The 17,183-nt window shown below is 42.4% G+C and overlaps 1 protein-coding gene across 6 annotated transcripts in view; it reads left to right on the forward strand.

Moving 5' to 3' along the window:
* The window catches only part of ARID1B (AT-rich interaction domain 1B), a 330,573-nt gene that overhangs the window by 212,161 nt on the left and 101,229 nt on the right, over nucleotides 1–17,183 (forward strand). The window lies entirely within an intron of this gene.

The following is a 17,183-nucleotide window of genomic DNA, read 5'->3' on the forward strand; positions in this document are numbered from 1 at the left end:
ATTCAAGGTCAACAAATTTGATGGGCTCAATACTGGGGCTTTTACGTAGCTCTTAGATTTTGAATTTGTGAAGAAAAGGTACTTTAAAAATTTTGGCTATCGCAGTGTTTTCATTATAATTTTTTTATCCCTGCAACTTGTTTAAATTTGGCTGTTCTCAGTCTTACCAATCATACTCTCTAATTTTTTTCAGACATATATTGTTTGAGAAAGTCACGTTAGAAAGGTTTTGGTTATTTTTCTTTCTCTCTGTTTTAGCCAGACTCATATAGATTTATATGCCTCCTGTGCTGGAAAACAATACACATATTGGTATTGGGCGGAGTATTGGAGAGTGAGGGAGTGATACTTGTGCACACAGGCAGACAAAAGTCTCAAAGACAAGTTGTAATTTGCAGGTGCTGGTGTTGAAACACGATGAAGAAGCCCCTTCTTTTCAGGATTCTTGGGAACTCTTGGAAAATCAGAGCGTTTTTACGGCATCGCAATCAGTATTCATTTTGAAACGCCTTGGCAAGAGGCATGATAACAAACATATTTTGAACATCGGATAAGCACTTTTTCCCCATCCTTTGAAAATGGATAGGGAAAAGAAACCTAGATATATTAAAAGCATAATATAAAAAGAAGACAATTTGTGACTGTAGGATTTCTTCCATGTTTTAATATTGGTGGTCTTATAGCCATAGCACCGGAAGAGTTGCACGTGTGGACAGAGCTACCCTCCCTAGTTCTTACAGCTAATCTGATGTCGCTAGGTGAGAGCTCAGTGACCACTAGCCATGGCCAGGGCTTGTGAAGACTAGCGTCAGCTGAGTTGTTAATGTGGCCTCGCCTGGTTGCTTCACGCAGGAAAGCAGAGACCTTCTTAAGAGTTATTTTTAGCATTCTCATATTTTTTAAATTTGCATATTCACTGGTAATAAGAGGTGTAATTCTCTCCTCCCCCCCCCACTCACTGGGAACAAGCACAGAGTATCTTTTGGTTTTTTCAGTGTTTGTATTTTTATGCCTTTACTGCATCTCCTTCTGTACTACTAAACATAATTGCTCATACCTTTCTTTTCAAAAAAGCACGTAGTGCATTTCAGTGTTGAGGACCACAGGGAAAAAAAGGAAATTTGCAGCTACTTTAATACCCATCCACCAATGACGATGGGTGCATGCAAAAGCAGTAGTTGTAACTGCTAATTTTGTTGTTCCCTGTAAAGGTAAATGAAAGCACAGATTCCAAAAAGTGAAAGTGGATCTGAATAATCTACTTCTTAGTTACAGAAGTTCTTAATATTTCTGGTTAGAGTCACGGTGCGTATAACACTGAAGTATGAAGATGTACCGAAAGCTTGTTTGGAATCAAATAGTGAATCCCTTCGACTTCCCGGTTACTTGGAGTGAGTGAAAAGCCGTCTCTTCTGAGGATGAATGGGGACTGTTTGTCCTAGGATGATTGCTGGGTCTGCACCTAGGCTAGAGTACATCTCTTAACGTATGTATCTGTGTGCCGCTGAAGTTAACAGAGTAGACATTATGCTTTGCACTTTGCTTCCTTTAGTTTTGAATTCAAAGGCCATCCCTAATTGATGGAGGTTTCCTTTACGATGCACTTATTTTCAAATCCATCATGCAGTGCTTGTGCTGCCCCTTGCCTTCGTGGATGCGCTGGTCTTTGACCCAGAACTGGTAAATGAACTCTGCAGGGAAATCATTAGAGAATTGGAACGGTTGCGGTGGAGGGACCAAGGGTCAAACCATTACCTCCCTGTAGGACCGTTGACTTAAATTGGACTTCTTGCTTTTTGGAAGCAGGTCAAGTGTCAGGGACAGCTGGAGTGGTCGGGTACAAACCGATACAGATCGTGGACACAATGTTGGGGTTTTTAGCTTAAAAAAATTAAGGCTAGGCAGGATGGATTTGAACTGATGATGCCTTCACTGTTTCTCTCCTATTTTCTCCCTTTAAAAAGCAAAATTAAAATCCTGAGAAGTCAAGGGGAGCCAGCACTCTGAGGTTAACATGCTATTTGTGATCTTTTGGCATATTCATAGTTTTTTAAAGTGGTTGGTTCAACCTTTTTAGTAATTCCTTGCAGTTTTCTTTGATTGAAAAATAAATGATATTTTGTAACAAGAAAATACCTCCATAATTCTTATGAGAAATATACCTCGTGCTCTTTTTTTCTCTTCCTCAGCTGTTCTTTGCATTATTTTTTTACACTGTTAAAAAATGTAAAATGACCTTTTTCAGACTGTACAAAATAAATATTTCCTGCTCCTAGAGGAAAAACTCCACAGTAGCGTGTCTATGGCAATGAAATGTACTGCTGAATATGAGAAAGCATTTAATGATTTAATTTAGAAATCTGAAGCCCTTGAAACATTTTTATAATGCTTTCTATCATTCCAAGTGTGTGAGTTTAAGATATCAAAAATACCAAAAAGCTGTGGGTGGCTACTGAAATATGACCACAGACACTGAAGAACAAAACAGATTGTACTAAAAAAAAAGAAGAAAAAAATAAGTCTTTGAAACCTGAGGTTCTTTTCACTGCAGAGACCCCTTAGAAATGTCCTTTTCCTCAGCTCTGTCCACCGCCGTTCATAGCACACAGCACTTAGCAGGTTCCAGTCACTTTCTGCCTTGTGTAAGGAATTTTCCCTTTCTGAAATAATTTACAAGATGCAAGAATTAACACAAATGCGCGTTTGAGTGAGTGGGCTGAAAGCCGGCTCTTCTTTTGAAATCAGTGGCAGAGGAGTGTTTTTACAGAAGTAAATGTGTTTTGATCAGGGAAGATAAATTAATTGCAACATGTCTGTTAGGTAAATGTTTTTAAAATATTAATAAGAAAAAATGAGGAAAAGATATGTAAGTACTACTCTGACAGGGGTATCCTGCTCTCAGAAATAGCAATGCTTGAGATCAACAAGTCGAGAAGACTTGGAGAGCTCAGAAGTCAACTTGAAGCCACTCACCGTCTCCAGCCGCGGAGGGACGGATCCTGTGAGGAGAACTGTGGCGGATGGCAGACGGCCTCCTTCATGGCTTGCGATGCACAAAGCTGGCTTCCCTGTCTGAATCGGTTATGCCTTGCTCTGGGGATAAGGAGGAACACAAATATTAAGTTTATAATGTATATATAGTTTATTATGGACCTTTTTTTTGCCTTAGCTTATGCATTTGTTTTCTGTTATGTGGAGGGTTCTCCTGATTATGATGATTTATTGATAAGAAGGAAAAGAGAAAATTTGAGTGAGTGAGAGAGAGATTGTAAATAATCAAACAAAACCTGCCTTTCTGCAGGGTGTCCGGTGGGTTTGCCTGCTGCCTTTGCTGTCTCCCTGACTGGACACGTGGCAGCCCTTTGGCGGGGTTGGTGGAGGAGCCGCCTGCCAAGATGGCGCCGGTGCACAACCTGGAGGCCCAAAGCAAGATGGCGGGGAGTCGGGGAAACTCAGCCCAGGGAAGGGGCTAGAAATAGAGAATCATCTCCGTTTCTGTGCTTGCAGAGGGGATTACAGCCTGCCCTATGCCCTGCCGGCACCTTGCCTACTAGTGAAGGGAGACCGAGGAACTGACCAGCTGGAAACTCTCGTCATTTACTCCAGCTCCTTCCACTTCCAACAGCTCTTTCCTCTCAAGCAGGCTGGAGCCAAGAAGCACACCATTGCTGGTGTCCAGAAAGAAAGCAGCTTTCCTAGCACCTTTGGTGTTTTGTCTGGTGGAAGCCAGCTTAATAGGGTCAGTTGGTGGAAGGGAGAGGCTGCTGTCCTCCCGTCAGGGTGGGCTGCGTTGAGAAGGCGTGCGCGGCACGGCCGGCAGCCCCATGCCCGAAGTAAAAACCCTACCTGAGCATGAAGGCAAAGGGGAGTGTGCTGGCAGCCTCTAAAAGTTAAATAGGGAGATTTTTGATTCACAAGGACTGTTCCAGCAACTCCTGATGTTGATAATGATGAATGGTGTGTAATGAAGGGCTGCTCAGCTGAGAGAAACAGTTCTTTGAACATGGCTTTTCCGCCATAGCGCATCAGGACTAACAACCTGACTTCCTTTGATAGCAGATGATGGGATAGGAAGCAAGCTGGAAGGAAAATGATTATCCAGAGCTTCTCACAGAAAACATACAAGGCACCATGGCTTTTGCTTGTCAGTCATGCCATTTCCTTGTAAAAGGTGAGAATTTGAGATTGCACGGATTATAGTGACAATAACATTGGTCAGATTCTAGCCCACTAGAAAGATAGACACGACCATTTAACAAACCAGTACATTAGTGTTCAGTACAGTTCACAGGAGGGAGCGGTGTTTGGGGTTTTTTTTTGGCAGGTGAGTAATTACATTCTCTACCTCCTCTTGCGTGTTGGAAGGGACGGTGACTGAGCAGCGATCTTCCCGCTGCCAGGCATACCCTGTGTAACATGAGGCCTGTTCATTTACTCACTTTTAATTTAATGGTGGTGTTTCCAAGGTTGTGAACCTTTGAGCTTTCTTGCCACCTTTGCGTTTTTTTATTCCAGCAAAATAAATAGAAAATAAAAAATATTCTAGAAATAGCATTGCTCATCTCTACATTTCCCCTTATATTTTGAAAAGCACTACATATGCAACTTGAAATCAATATGCGCTAAATGATAGTGTTCATTTATTTAAACTGCATCTAGTTTTACACAGAGCTCACTTTTCACTCATTTATATAGACAGGAATACATACAGATGGGTAGGTAGGTCTGTGTAAAGGAGAGGTGAGATGTTTTCACTTGGCTGGCTATTTACTTGTGGCAGGAGATGAAGGACCAGCACTTGAGATCTTAAGGACTTTTCCCTCCCTTCTTTGCACATTTGTACCCCTAGAGGTACTGGTACTGCCCCCTCTCTGTTTCAAAATTCAATAACAGAAGAAATTTAACACTAAATATCATTTTATAATTGCAATAATGATCACACAGCTGTGCTTTCCTAGTTGTATAATGCATGTCAGGATCAGTTTAGGACCTCAGCCTCATTTCCTGCCCAGATGTAATTCTGGTGACCATTATTATAAGAGGAAGGCTCAGCTTATTCATTATGGCCACAGTCTGATGGAGGCCTGCATGGCGTAACGGAGGCCGACGCAGAAGGATGTTGCAGCTCTGGGTTCGCTGCACGTAAGCTTTTGGCCAGTGCGGGAAGCACACATGGGTACCTGTGGACAGGGCGGCTGCAGACAGAACAAGCAGCTCATGCACGTATGCCCTTGTGCCCATAAAAAGTAATAATAAAAAATAACTTAGGTGTGCCTTTCTTTCTTAAGAAATGTTGTTTTTATTTATGAGCATGTGAAATTCTGAGGAGGAGCTCTTACACTTAAATGAATCTGCGAGCAGCCCATAGAAAAGCAAGTGCCTGCAGCGCTAATAATGAGAACTGACAAGGCGATCCTGCTGTGTTTATTTATGACCTTCTGCCTTTGTTAGCTCTTGTGAGAAATTCCTCTCTAACCATAACAATATTGCTGGAGCTTGGCACTGTGTTGAGGAATCCTACGGTGCCCCGAGGCCGCTCACTGGCACGGGTACAGCTCGCAACAGATTGGCACGGTTTTTAAAATTTTCATATGTTTTCCCTTTATTTATTTCTTTACTTAATTCATAAGGTTGTTTGTTCCTTTGGTACACTTGTTTGTTCTGACAAGCACGTTTCAGAAGTATTTTGGGACTTTGTGAAGATCTCGACTTACTGATTTGCTTTCCCCCCCCCCTCTTTTTTGGTGGTCTCTCTAATGAATAACTCAGAGGATGAAATGAGCTTTGGTTTGATAGTTCCATCACGTAGATCTTAGTTGTGAGATAGGTAAGTTTTAAAGACAAACAGCAGTGTATAAATGCTGGCCCTATTTGTAGTCTTCTGCATAGAAGACTGCTAACGGGCAACTGGGACAAGGTCTTCCAGTGACCTTAGAAGACACACAGCAAAACTTCCATCAAGTTAAGAACCATGTTCTTCTTGAGCTGTAGCTCTTACAAACCATGCCTTGATGCAGATGACTCTGTTACCATTTTTTTATCACACGCGTTCCCCAGAAGACCTCAGAGGACCCTGCTCCCTAAGCTATGTTACGTAGCTCAGGCACAGATTTGGAGGATGGAGAATCAGCAGTGGTAAGGTTGTGCCTGAAGGTCTGGCAGGGCTGAAGTCTCTCTTTTGCTTCATCTTGCAAGGATCAGGATGCATCTACTGACGAGTGCTGCCGTTCCTCAGGCTGCTGTATGATGTGGGGTTTCCATGGAGGAGCAGCGGCAGAAGAGGAGGGCAAAGGATCATTGCCTTGCAAGATCCTGGCAGACTCTCTTTCAAAGAAGCTTCCAGCTGCAGCCCTTTTTTTTCCACCTCTGTCATGTTACCTGATGTGTCTTTTCACACCATGTATGAACACACTCAAAATTCAGTGGATCTTGACTAGAGATCAGTGGGGGGAAAAGTTTTCTTTTTATTCTATTTGCAAATACTTCGTACAAGTGGCTTCCAAACACACTGTCTCCATGGTACCACAGTGGTGCTTGCCCATTGTGGTCCCTGGAGCAGCAGACACGATTTTGCTGACCACCATTGCTGTACACTGAACATCCTACCCATGCTTTCTTGGAATTTTTTCAGAGCATTTTTATTAGCATTACCCTGGACTGGTAGTTCTGTGCAATACCAACCTCCTCCCTTCAAGACAAGGAAACTTTTGGAGGAACAACCTGCTGAAGGCTTTACCTAAAGCATCTTGGTACTCCCTGTCTTCTCTATGATAAGAAAAAGCTGTGACGCAGAAGCATGCTCAGACACTCAAAAACTCACAAGCTGTCTTTCCTGATTCGCCATGGAAGTCTTTCCTTTCTATGATGTATTAACTAAAGAACTGTAGTAACTGGTATGTTGCTTTTTCTGTAGATTGCATAGTCTGCCTGGTTTAACACTTCTGTGGTGACTCTTCCACATTTCTCCTCATTTTCAAGAGTGCACCTAAAATTAATGAACCTATTGGATAAAGATTAGCTTAATCCACTCAACAATCAGGACATCCATGTCGTTATCTTAGTCTTGAGGTACCTTTTCCCCTCCCAAAAGCAAAGTCTGTAAGCCGTGGCTGGGACCACATGCTTAGCAGTAGACAGGGGAGTGTATTGGCCTTTCAGAATTTTTTCTTAAAGCTTAATTGGAGCACTGCAAGTTATCCTTCCTACTAGGATAATCAAGACATTATTAAAAGAAATCTGAGGCTGAGACAGTTTTCTAGGATTTCAAAAGCCTTTTGAAATGTATATAGAAGTGTCTGAAACGTGAGTTCTACACAAGTCTGTTAAAGCCTTATCATCTCAAAATACCGTGTTCCCTTGCCGCTCAATTATTGTGCACAATGGCATGCCCAACCAGGACTGAACTACTGCAAGAAATGAGAATTCCAGAAGTTGGGGTGATGAGGGAGTCTGGTTCTAGCTGGCATGTGCAAGAAACGATCTGAAGGTTTATTTTCTGCTTTATTACCGTCTTGGCTTTCATTTCCCAACCTTTTCCCAGGTTACTGGAAAATGAAGAGGTGGGAGGGGTTGAGCAAACAGCTCTTGAAGTGTAATTGTTTGGTTTTGCTGCAGTGGCCCATAAACCTCAGAAAGGAGTAAGCAGTTTGTGTGCGTGGCGGGGGGTGTGGAGCGGGGTGTGGAGCAAAGCGGAGTCAGAGCGAGCACAGCCCCTTCATTTGTGCTTTGCTAGTTGTCGGACTGTGCACCACTGGGGTCATGTTGGGTTCAGAAAAAGGAAAGAAAAACAAAGAGGGAGGAGGATGAGAGATACTTGTGTGATGCTGAGAGAATGAGTCTGGAGTAACAAATTAAGCTGAATTTGCTGCAGTACACAGGACACTCATTTCTGCCTGATATCCCGATGTAACACTGCATATCCAGTTTGTTCCAGTTTTGTTAAATAAGACTGAATTAATATTGTTCTCTGAGGCAAGTCACCTTATTCAGTTCCTTTAAAAGGAAGCCTTTCTAACATTTACTGCTCTTTTTGGTGTATACATTTTCCTGCTCCTTTCAGCTTCTGATTCAAGAGGAAGAGATGGAAAGTTATTGAAGCACCTGTGTTTTTGAAGTTTAAGATGTGTCTGTGGCTTATTTACCATGCCATTAAGTTGTGGTATTTGGTTACAGGGTGTTGTGGGAGAGAGAAGAAAGAGACACAGTATGATGCATGCACAAGCCCTAAGCTAATGAAAAATTGTGTTTTGCAGATCCTTATTCCCACGGTAGCCTGTTGGGACATAGAATCATAGAATGGTTTGGGTTGGAAGGGACCTTTAAAGCCCATCCAGTCCAACCCCCCTGCAAGGAGCAGGGACATCTCCAACCAGATCAAGTTGTCAGAGCCCCGTCCAACCTGGCATTGAATGTTTCCAGGGATCCATCTACCGCCTGTTCCAGTGCTTCACTACCCACATTGTAAAATAATGTCTTCTTTATATCAAGTCTGAATCTACCTCCCTGTATTTTAAAAGCGTTACTCCTTGTGCTGTCACAACAGGCCCTGTTGAAGAGTTTCTCCTCATCATTCTTATAAGCCTCCTTTCGGTCCTGGAAGGCCACTATAAGGTCTCTCTGAAGCCTTCTCCAACTCAACAGCCCCAGCTCTCTCCACCTTTCTTCATAGGAGAAGTGCTCCGGCCCTCTGATCATGTTCGTGGCCCTCCTTTTTATCAAACGGTAACTCTACAAAGGGTATTAATATGCCAAAAAAAAAAAAGGCAAGTGCTGTAGATCAAGAGCTTTTAGACCTCGGAGTTATGAGTGTATAGGTTCATCAGTTGTTTAAGCCCTTTATCGTGGTCCCACACGTAGGTAGCCTTGGGCTGTCAGAACAGCTCCCTTGTTACCAGCTTGCCTAATTTACTGTGAGATGAAAAGATCTGCTTTCAGTGATCGGTGGGCAGTTGATTGTTGGACCAACACTTTTTCCATTCTCTCAACTGCAGTCTCCAAGTCAGACAGTATTGTAGGTCCAAACCTTTTAACAGCATGGCTAATGCCCTCTGAATGCAGTGTAGGATAGTCTTGAGAAGCACATGTGAAAAGATGTTAATTTATAATTGCCAAATCGGTGTGTTGTGACTCAAGGTATGTCTGTAGTAGTAAACAGTAAGGTGCATTAAACCATGTGAGGTTGTGTGGTTGTGTTTAAAGAGCTTCTCCTACGTGAGCTACCCTGTGTAGACCCGTTGAGAATCTCTGCACTGCCATCACGTATGGGCATACCGCAGGACAGACGTGGTGTGAATTTTACCACATTTTGTGTTATGGTATTCTAAAGTGATGATTGCTCCTTTTTTTTTTTTTTTTTTTTTTTTTTGCGTAAGCCACACCTGCAAAATCTCTGGTTTTTTTAATATGTAGTCTCAAGATAGACTGTCTATGACTGCATATGCTGAAGTTTCCAAAAGTATGGTAGCCAGAGTAAATGGAATAAAGGAAGTAATTTCTAATGTGTATTGCTGCTACTTTTGCTAAAATGTTAGGTGTCTTTCAGATCTGCTGACCCATATCTTCTTTTGGTCATGTCTTGTTCTTCTTTCTAATACTCTTTTGCTCCAATCCATGTTTGCCTTTCTTGTGATTCAGTACTCCTCTCCTTGCTTACTTGGTCTGATTTCTTTCTACATCAGCTGTGAAAGTAGAACAAGTGGGTAATGGGAGGAGGAATAGCAGGCACATGGGTGTTTTCCTCGTGGCTTTGTGATGCTGGATTCAGCATGGCCAGAAGCATGGCTAGGAAAGCAGGCCGGGCCGGCGAGCAGGGAAGTCACCCGGTGGCTCCTCAAATTCTAAGCTTGCTGCAAAGAGAGGGAGGAGCATAGCGATCCCCCAAATAACAAGCTCAGGAGAGCCTGAAAAGTCCTAGATCAGCGCGTGTTTTCCTTCAGTCGGCTTGCTCTTGTGTTATATCCTGCCAGTTTAGACTGTCTGCTCCTTGGGGAGGTAGCTGTAGGCTACACGAGCTAGAAAATGCGACGCAAAAGAAGGGGGTTGTTATGTCTCACCTCATTGTTCTTTATATGAAAAAACCTTAAGTTTAATGGAAGGGATTTTGTGTTTGGGGATGGTTAAGATTGGCACTGAGGAAACTATGGATGGGAAGTAGTATGAGTACCACTAAATTTTATTAGGTTGCTGTTACGCAAACGCAACTTTTCTTTCTTCTTCATAGGGGCAATTTGTTGTGGTTTTCATTGATTTTGTTCTTTTAAATGTTGATGATTTATTGATGATAAATAGCTGATGCTGTAGCTACAAGAGTTGTTGGCTGAGAATTTTTCTTTGCTACAATAGTGAGGAAACAAATGGCTCCTAAGGGTTTGTGGCTTTTTGTTTTTAAATTTTATTTCCAGAAATTCTACGTGCTAAGCATTCTTCTTTGGAGATAAACAGTGCTGTTCATATCTTGAGAGATGCTGTGTTATTGTTTTTCTGTTCTGGAGGTTTACTGTTTATTTGAGATATTAAAAAAGTATTGTTGTCAGACAAGCTGTATGTCTTACCTCTTCACAGTCCTTGTTAGACTTTGTCAATTTGCTTTGATAACACATAGGTCATTAGCATTTATCGTTTCATACATGGGAGCCAATGTTTGTAAACTAGTGATGTTTTTTATGCCATTAGGAGGTTTCCTGATGCAGCTGGAGACCTCAGGAGCCCCCTTCCTATTAACTGGCCGGGAGCTGCAGACCCTGTGATGGGTGGCACTGGGCACGGGCAGGGAGGTGTGGAGTTGTCTGGGCTTTTGTCTGGTGCTTTGAAACTACGGTGTCAGTTTTGAATTTCTAATTGCCCTAAGTTGTTCTTGCTGTAAAGCTCTTGTCTGGACAAGCAAATAAGATCCCATCATGGATCAGTGTAGGCACAGAAGTTTGACTATATCCATCTTAGCAACAATTTCTCATCAGATGTCTGATAGATACAGACATAAAATGTTCTGTTCTTGGACACCTGTATCCACAGGTTAAGGCTGTCTTACAAAAATAGATCCTTTGCTTGTTAAACAAACGTAGTAAGAAATTACTCTTTCTTTAAATGAACTGGGAATTGAATGCGAGAGTGTGATGCTGTATTCAGAACAAAATCATATTCCTCATCAGGGTGGCCATCCTGCCTAGGCAGCAGGGACAGCTGGTAGCATCTCTTGACCATCACAGCCCATGCTGCCGCAGTGGTGTTCACTGTTGATGAACCTGCAAGCCTGTGGGCACTTAGGCAAGGTGTGCCTTCAGCCCCAGCCTCTCCTGTGCAGTCTGCAGAGTCCTGGCCGCTCATGTGACGCTCTGCACCACCTCATCATGCACGCTTTGGTGTTTGTGTTGTAGCACCAGGAGTTACCTAAAAAAGGAGAAGACGGGGGGCCGGGGAGGAAGGTATGACTATTTGTTTAGTTCTGACTTTGCAGTCAGTCCACTTAAGATCCCTTACATTTGACAGATGAAACATTCCCATTAACTGAGGGGAGAAAGACCCAAGTCACTTAAAGTCAGCAGCAAAATTCATACCAGCAGAATTTCACAGCAGCTTTAGTGAATCTGTTTAAAAAACAAAACAGCAGATTTTCTTTTGCAGATTTTCCCCACTCTTGGCAGGTACTCATTTATCAGGACTAAAACTTCTTAGAAACAATGTTTTCTGTGCATTCTTAATCAGGGGGATTTTTTAAGACTGGGAAGGAATGTCATATCCAAATTGCAAGTAAGGACTGTCCCAAACAGTCATTTGCTTAGTGATTAGGTAGTAAGCTGTGACTTGAATCTGTTTTTCCAAGTTGGCTTTTTGTAGATAATTTTTTGAAGACTGATACAATTCCAGGCAGAGCACTGGCACTGCATTGTTTGCTTACGCTTTTTTTCCAGTTGCTTGAGTGAGTAGAGGGCTTTTGGGGAAAAGATTTTGCATCCTTGGGACTTCCCTGGATAACTTCTCAGAGATAAGTACTTGATGCTGATCGGAGTCCTTGCAAAACACTTCAGTAACTGAGTTATTTTGGGAAGCATGCGAGGGCTGCGGAATGGAGGGAATGTGTTTCCCCAGCAAGTGGTGCTTTGTCACTAAATTTAGTGCAAGAAGCTGGTGTTTTTATCATACACTTAGAATTTCCGTCATCTAGAGTATTGCATGAATACATTACCACGTAGAGATTAAAGTTAAAAATTTGGTTTAAAACAGAGAATGAACGTATTTTTGTGTCCCTGAGTTCATTTCAGTAAGGGATATAAAAGGCACTTTGGCAAAAATGTACCGGCAGCCTTGCTGTCTCCTGGTAAAGAAGAATTTTTTAAGAATATGCATTAGGTGTGTTTGTTATGTTTAGTTCAGAGTAGCAACATAGCTGGCATGGAAGGAAGACACCCGTGTAGGGGGTCGCAGGCTTTGAAAATGAAAGGATTTTCCTCACGGTCCCCATGGTTGTTGTGCCTATGTGTTTTTTTCTGGTTGCAGGCGATGGGAGGCTGTTAGCTCGCTCACTGCCTCGACAATGTGACCAGCAGGGCCTTTGGAAGACTTCTTGAAACGTGCTATTATAGGCTGCTTTGTGATGAAAAGAGGTCTTACAAATATCTTAATTTAAACAGAGCTATTGTGGGTTTTCCCTTTGTATGCGTATGTGTGTTTGTCAGCCAGATCATTTGTTCAAAGTTAATCTCAATTACAGAGCATATTGTTTGTAATCCCTCATGGCTCCAAAACAATAGCAGAGTGTACCTCTGCCTGAATATATATTTACGTTCTTAGAGGTGAAGTATGTTTGCCTGTATGTATTTTACTTCTAAAGTGGTGACTCCTGTTAAGGAGGTGGATATTTCCTGCAGGATCCTGTCTTTTGAGCAGCACCATCCTCCATCCTAATAAAAATACGGCAGGGAGGCCTGAACAGAAGGAGCAGGGCTTTGATCCTGCAGCCGGTCGGTTGCTGCGGTTCCCTACGCATCGCGCTGGGATTCGTGCTAGCAAAACGGATGGTAGGGCAGAATCTAGGGTTTTCCGCTGCTAGGAGACCAGGAGGCTTTGTGTGTCTTTAATTTTAATATCTACAGAGTACCTCTGCTTTTCTTCTACTCCCTGGGCATAAAGGAACTGAGGCAATAGGTGGGGAGTTTAAATAAATCCCAGGTTGTGTGCGCTCCACGCAATCCCTGCGAGAGAGCCCCAGACTCCAGTAAGCTGTCAGTGGACTGAGGGTGTAATTTAGCAGCGTAGGAGCTCAGTTAGCAAGGTGCTGTGTACGTACTAGACCTGCTCCACACTTTATCTTTTTACTGATTTCAGAGAAGGTGCTCATCATTTTCCGACTGTGGGTATTTAGCAAGGGCTGAAATCTTAGTTTGCGTCTGCTGGGATGCTCCTGAGCAAAACCAGCAATTGCATGAAGCGTTGCAGTGTAAATTTTTGCTCTACAGTGAATGCTCTAATCCTGTCACACTCTCGGTCGGTGTAAAATTGTGGTGGTATTACCAAGTTACTCTAGTCTCCTTTTTGCTCTTTATTGGATCTGGGTGTATCCCTTGAGTAAGTTGATGCTATTATATTATATGTGGGTGTTTGTATTTTCTTGTGCTGTCTTTTTAAGTAACTTTGGGTTTCCTGGCTCTGTATAAGCAGTTTGCTTCCTTCTACCCCTTGCTGGCTGCGTTGCAATAGTAAATTGGTGTGCTGTTTCAAGAGTGGCTGTCCTGTCAGTCTGATAAGATCGTACCACCAGGAAGGCATAACGTTATAATCCCGAGCACAATGTGATCCTGTTCATTTTAGCTCTTGTACTTGTCAGAGGGACAAGAATAAAGGTTATGCATGGGTGGAAGGTGAGGCTAGAAGTGAAGATAGTCGGAGATAAAACACTTTGCTAAGAGAGATAAATCCTGCGCAGGGACATTTCAGTTTGTAATCAAGGTATTATCTAGAAATGAACTTTGAATGCTGGTTGGGATGTCCTGAATAATACAGGATGTAAAGCTGGCATAGAGAATACAGAACTGTGATATGAATTTGTGACAGAGGGAAAAAAAAAATTTTCTCCTTCATTTTTTCTTAGGTTTGGTGCCGCATTTGAAAATACAGTCATACCATTACCATAGACAAGAAGAATAAGAGTACTGTACAAGAAGCAGATCTATATAACGAGAGATTTCTGGTAATTCTAGACTCGCTACATTTTGCTGGAAGAAACAAGTGCTTTCCAGAAAAAGCCTGTGAAAAGAGGCAGAATTTAAGGCATGCCTTAGGGTATGGGGACTTCAGCCCCTTAAAAGAATCCCAGCAATTACCTAACCTGCCAGCTTTCCAACAAGATAAATGGAAGCACTGTAGCTTGAAGGTGCCTTGGTTTGAATGAGATGCAGTAAGGAAGGTCTCTCTGTTCTTTACAGGCATCATAGATCTGATAGTACTTATAAAAGAAGAATAGAGTTGGTGCCCTGCTGACTAAATTGTCCTCTAGAGGAGTATTAGTTACAGAGCTTCTTTGTTAACTAGGCTGTACGCTTAAACCACTGTGAATTTCTCTTATTAGGAGGCTTTTTAATGGCTTTACATATGGATATACAAAGTAAATGCAAGCATATAGTATATCCATGTAATTTACGTGTGTAATGTGCACATGTACAGTATTTTATATATAAATAAATGTTTGCGATGTGGAAATTGCACATGGCTTCAGTACTGCTCTGTTACACTGAGGTAAAAGCAAGCATTAAAATACTGACAATAGAGAACAGTAAGTCTATTTCTGCTCTTTCTGTCCGGGTGCTTCACATAGTCTTTCTTCTCTTTCTCTTTAATTTTCCAATTAGCTTTTGTGGATAACAGAAGTGTTTCTAAAGCCTTTGTGCACTGGAAGTTTCCCAGTTGCTCGCGTAGTCAGGCTTTCTACCTTAGAAGACTAGGTAAGGCCACAACGTGGATGTTAACAAAAAATACACAGTAATGATCTGCAAACCACCCTGCGTGGAACGGCTGATATTTCTCATTTTAGCCCGCTGTAACACAAGGTAACGGTTGTGTAGCACAGGCCAGGCATCTAGATAAGCAGCAGCCTTTCCTGCCATCCTGAGAGCAACCTCATTATCAGTTTTCTTGATGGGCCTAGTGAATGAATGCTACTGTAGCATCCTCGGCAGATGATTTGATGGCGAGGTTCCCCAGCCTTGGGAGGAAATCCTAGCGCGCAGGTGAGGAGTGCAGGGCCCTACGGGTGTGCTGAGCCCACCTGGCTGCTCCCTCTGCCTGTACGGGCGAGGATGACATGGCTTTGTTCTTAGGCTGGCATCCTGCAAGCTTTCCTCTTTCTTGTCCGCTTTTGCGAAGGAGGTTGGTGAGGAAATCCCTGGAAGGCAGGCACTTGAGGAAATGCCTGGGACTCGTCAGTCGCTCCACGCCAGCACAAGGCTGGAGAAGCCAGATGTGGCCTGATGGAAAAAGTAAACTTCATTTCTGTCCCCACGTTCTTCCCCACACGCACACTCAGCAAGCTGGGGAGATGCTGTGGGGAGCAGTCAGGTTTTGCCTTGGTCTCTCGACAACAGTAATTTCATCACGAGCAGTGCTGACTGCTCGATGGCTTTTCGTTGTTTTGGCATGTTTGTTTGTAAAGTACTTTGTGGCTTGCCAAAACAAATGAAAGTTTTAATCCACACACCCTTTGAAAATCTGTGTTATTCTAAATCTAAAACCTTGTGTTTTCTGTATCAGCTGGGTGCCTATCTGTTTTTTACACAGAATTTGTATTCCTTTAGAATAGACTCTATTCTGCTACATTTGGTTTTCAGCAGTTTATTACATGCTTTTCAGCAGCATTTGTTTTATCAGCACTTCCTGCAGCATTTGTTACACCTCACGACGGCAGTGATTTGATTCCATTTAGAAGAATACCATATTATGTATGGAAAAGCAGTGATTGCTTACCTGTGTGCCGAATACGTTCTACTGTGAAAAATCTCTAGCATTGCTCTATACAGTATCAAACAGTGTTATTTCTTGTTTACATTTTCTACAGTTAATAGTTTCAAAAAAGAAACAATGAAAATAGTTTATTGAAATAAGTAAAAATAAATGAACTAGTTTATTGCCCATTTCACAATTCAATTTCAGTTTGTAGGGGTTTGGAAGTCTACTCTTGAGTGAACGCAGAGCCCACACACAGATTAAGTTTCAAACTTAATTTTTGCTTTTCATGTGCCTAATGAAATACACATACAATTTTGTGCTTGTCAGAAAAAGCTAAATTAACCTGTGGTGAGAGTTGTGCTTGAAGTATTTGTGGAAATTCATTGGAAATAAGGACTGCAAGGTGTCCCGCAGAGAGCTAAGTTGAGTGGGCTGTATTTTACCTTTATGCACGAGGAGGAATAACACATAGCGTTCTAGGTGGCTCCTAATGGGTGTTACTGGTGTTTAAATTGTTAATCCAAGTCTTTCCATGCATGGAAGACTGACTGGCTCTGTCAGGGGAGACTGGCTGCGAGCCTCCCTCATAACGGAGGTAGACAGCACTCTTGCTCTGTATACACCACTTTGCATTTCGTCCAAGTTCTGTAACTTCTAAAAATAACTTTTTTTTTTTAAATGAAAGTTATGCGTCAGTAAATCTTTGCTTCCTGAGCTCGTTGCTCAGGCAGAGCCCAGTTCTTCTTGTGCTGCTTGGATGACAGGTCCCATTGTCTACAGTGCAACCACTTGCACGAGCCAGACAAGTGAGGTCGGTACCAGACAAAGTAACACACTCAGTCATCCCAGTTTCTGTAAGCCCCAGAGGTCATTTAATGACCTGGTTTATATGTGAGGTATCTCTCTGCCTCTTGTTTACACCTTAACTCACTATTAGAAATAATAACGTGTTCCTTAACTTGTGCCTTGCCGACAGTCATGCAAGCACAGCTGTCTTTGCGCTCTTGAGTTTGTGTGAGATTTCTCTGTGATGCTTAGGAATCGGTGTTTCTCCTGACACTTAGGGGGCATGCACTTGTTTTGTCACAACATTCTTGGTTTTTCCTATCTGATTTTACAAAGATTTAAAAACAAATTACTCCCACAGATCCACAGACCAGTATTACTCCTGCGTTGCAGCTTTAGGGAATATGCCCAGCAATTTGTAGTTAGAATTCAGATAGGCTTTGACCTACGGAGGAAATTTATCA

The sequence above is a fragment of the Chlamydotis macqueenii genome, chromosome 3 (genome assembly GCF_036417535.1).
Source record: "Chlamydotis macqueenii isolate bChlMac1 chromosome 3, bChlMac1.mat, whole genome shotgun sequence".
NCBI lineage: Eukaryota > Metazoa > Chordata > Aves > Otidiformes > Otididae > Chlamydotis > Chlamydotis macqueenii.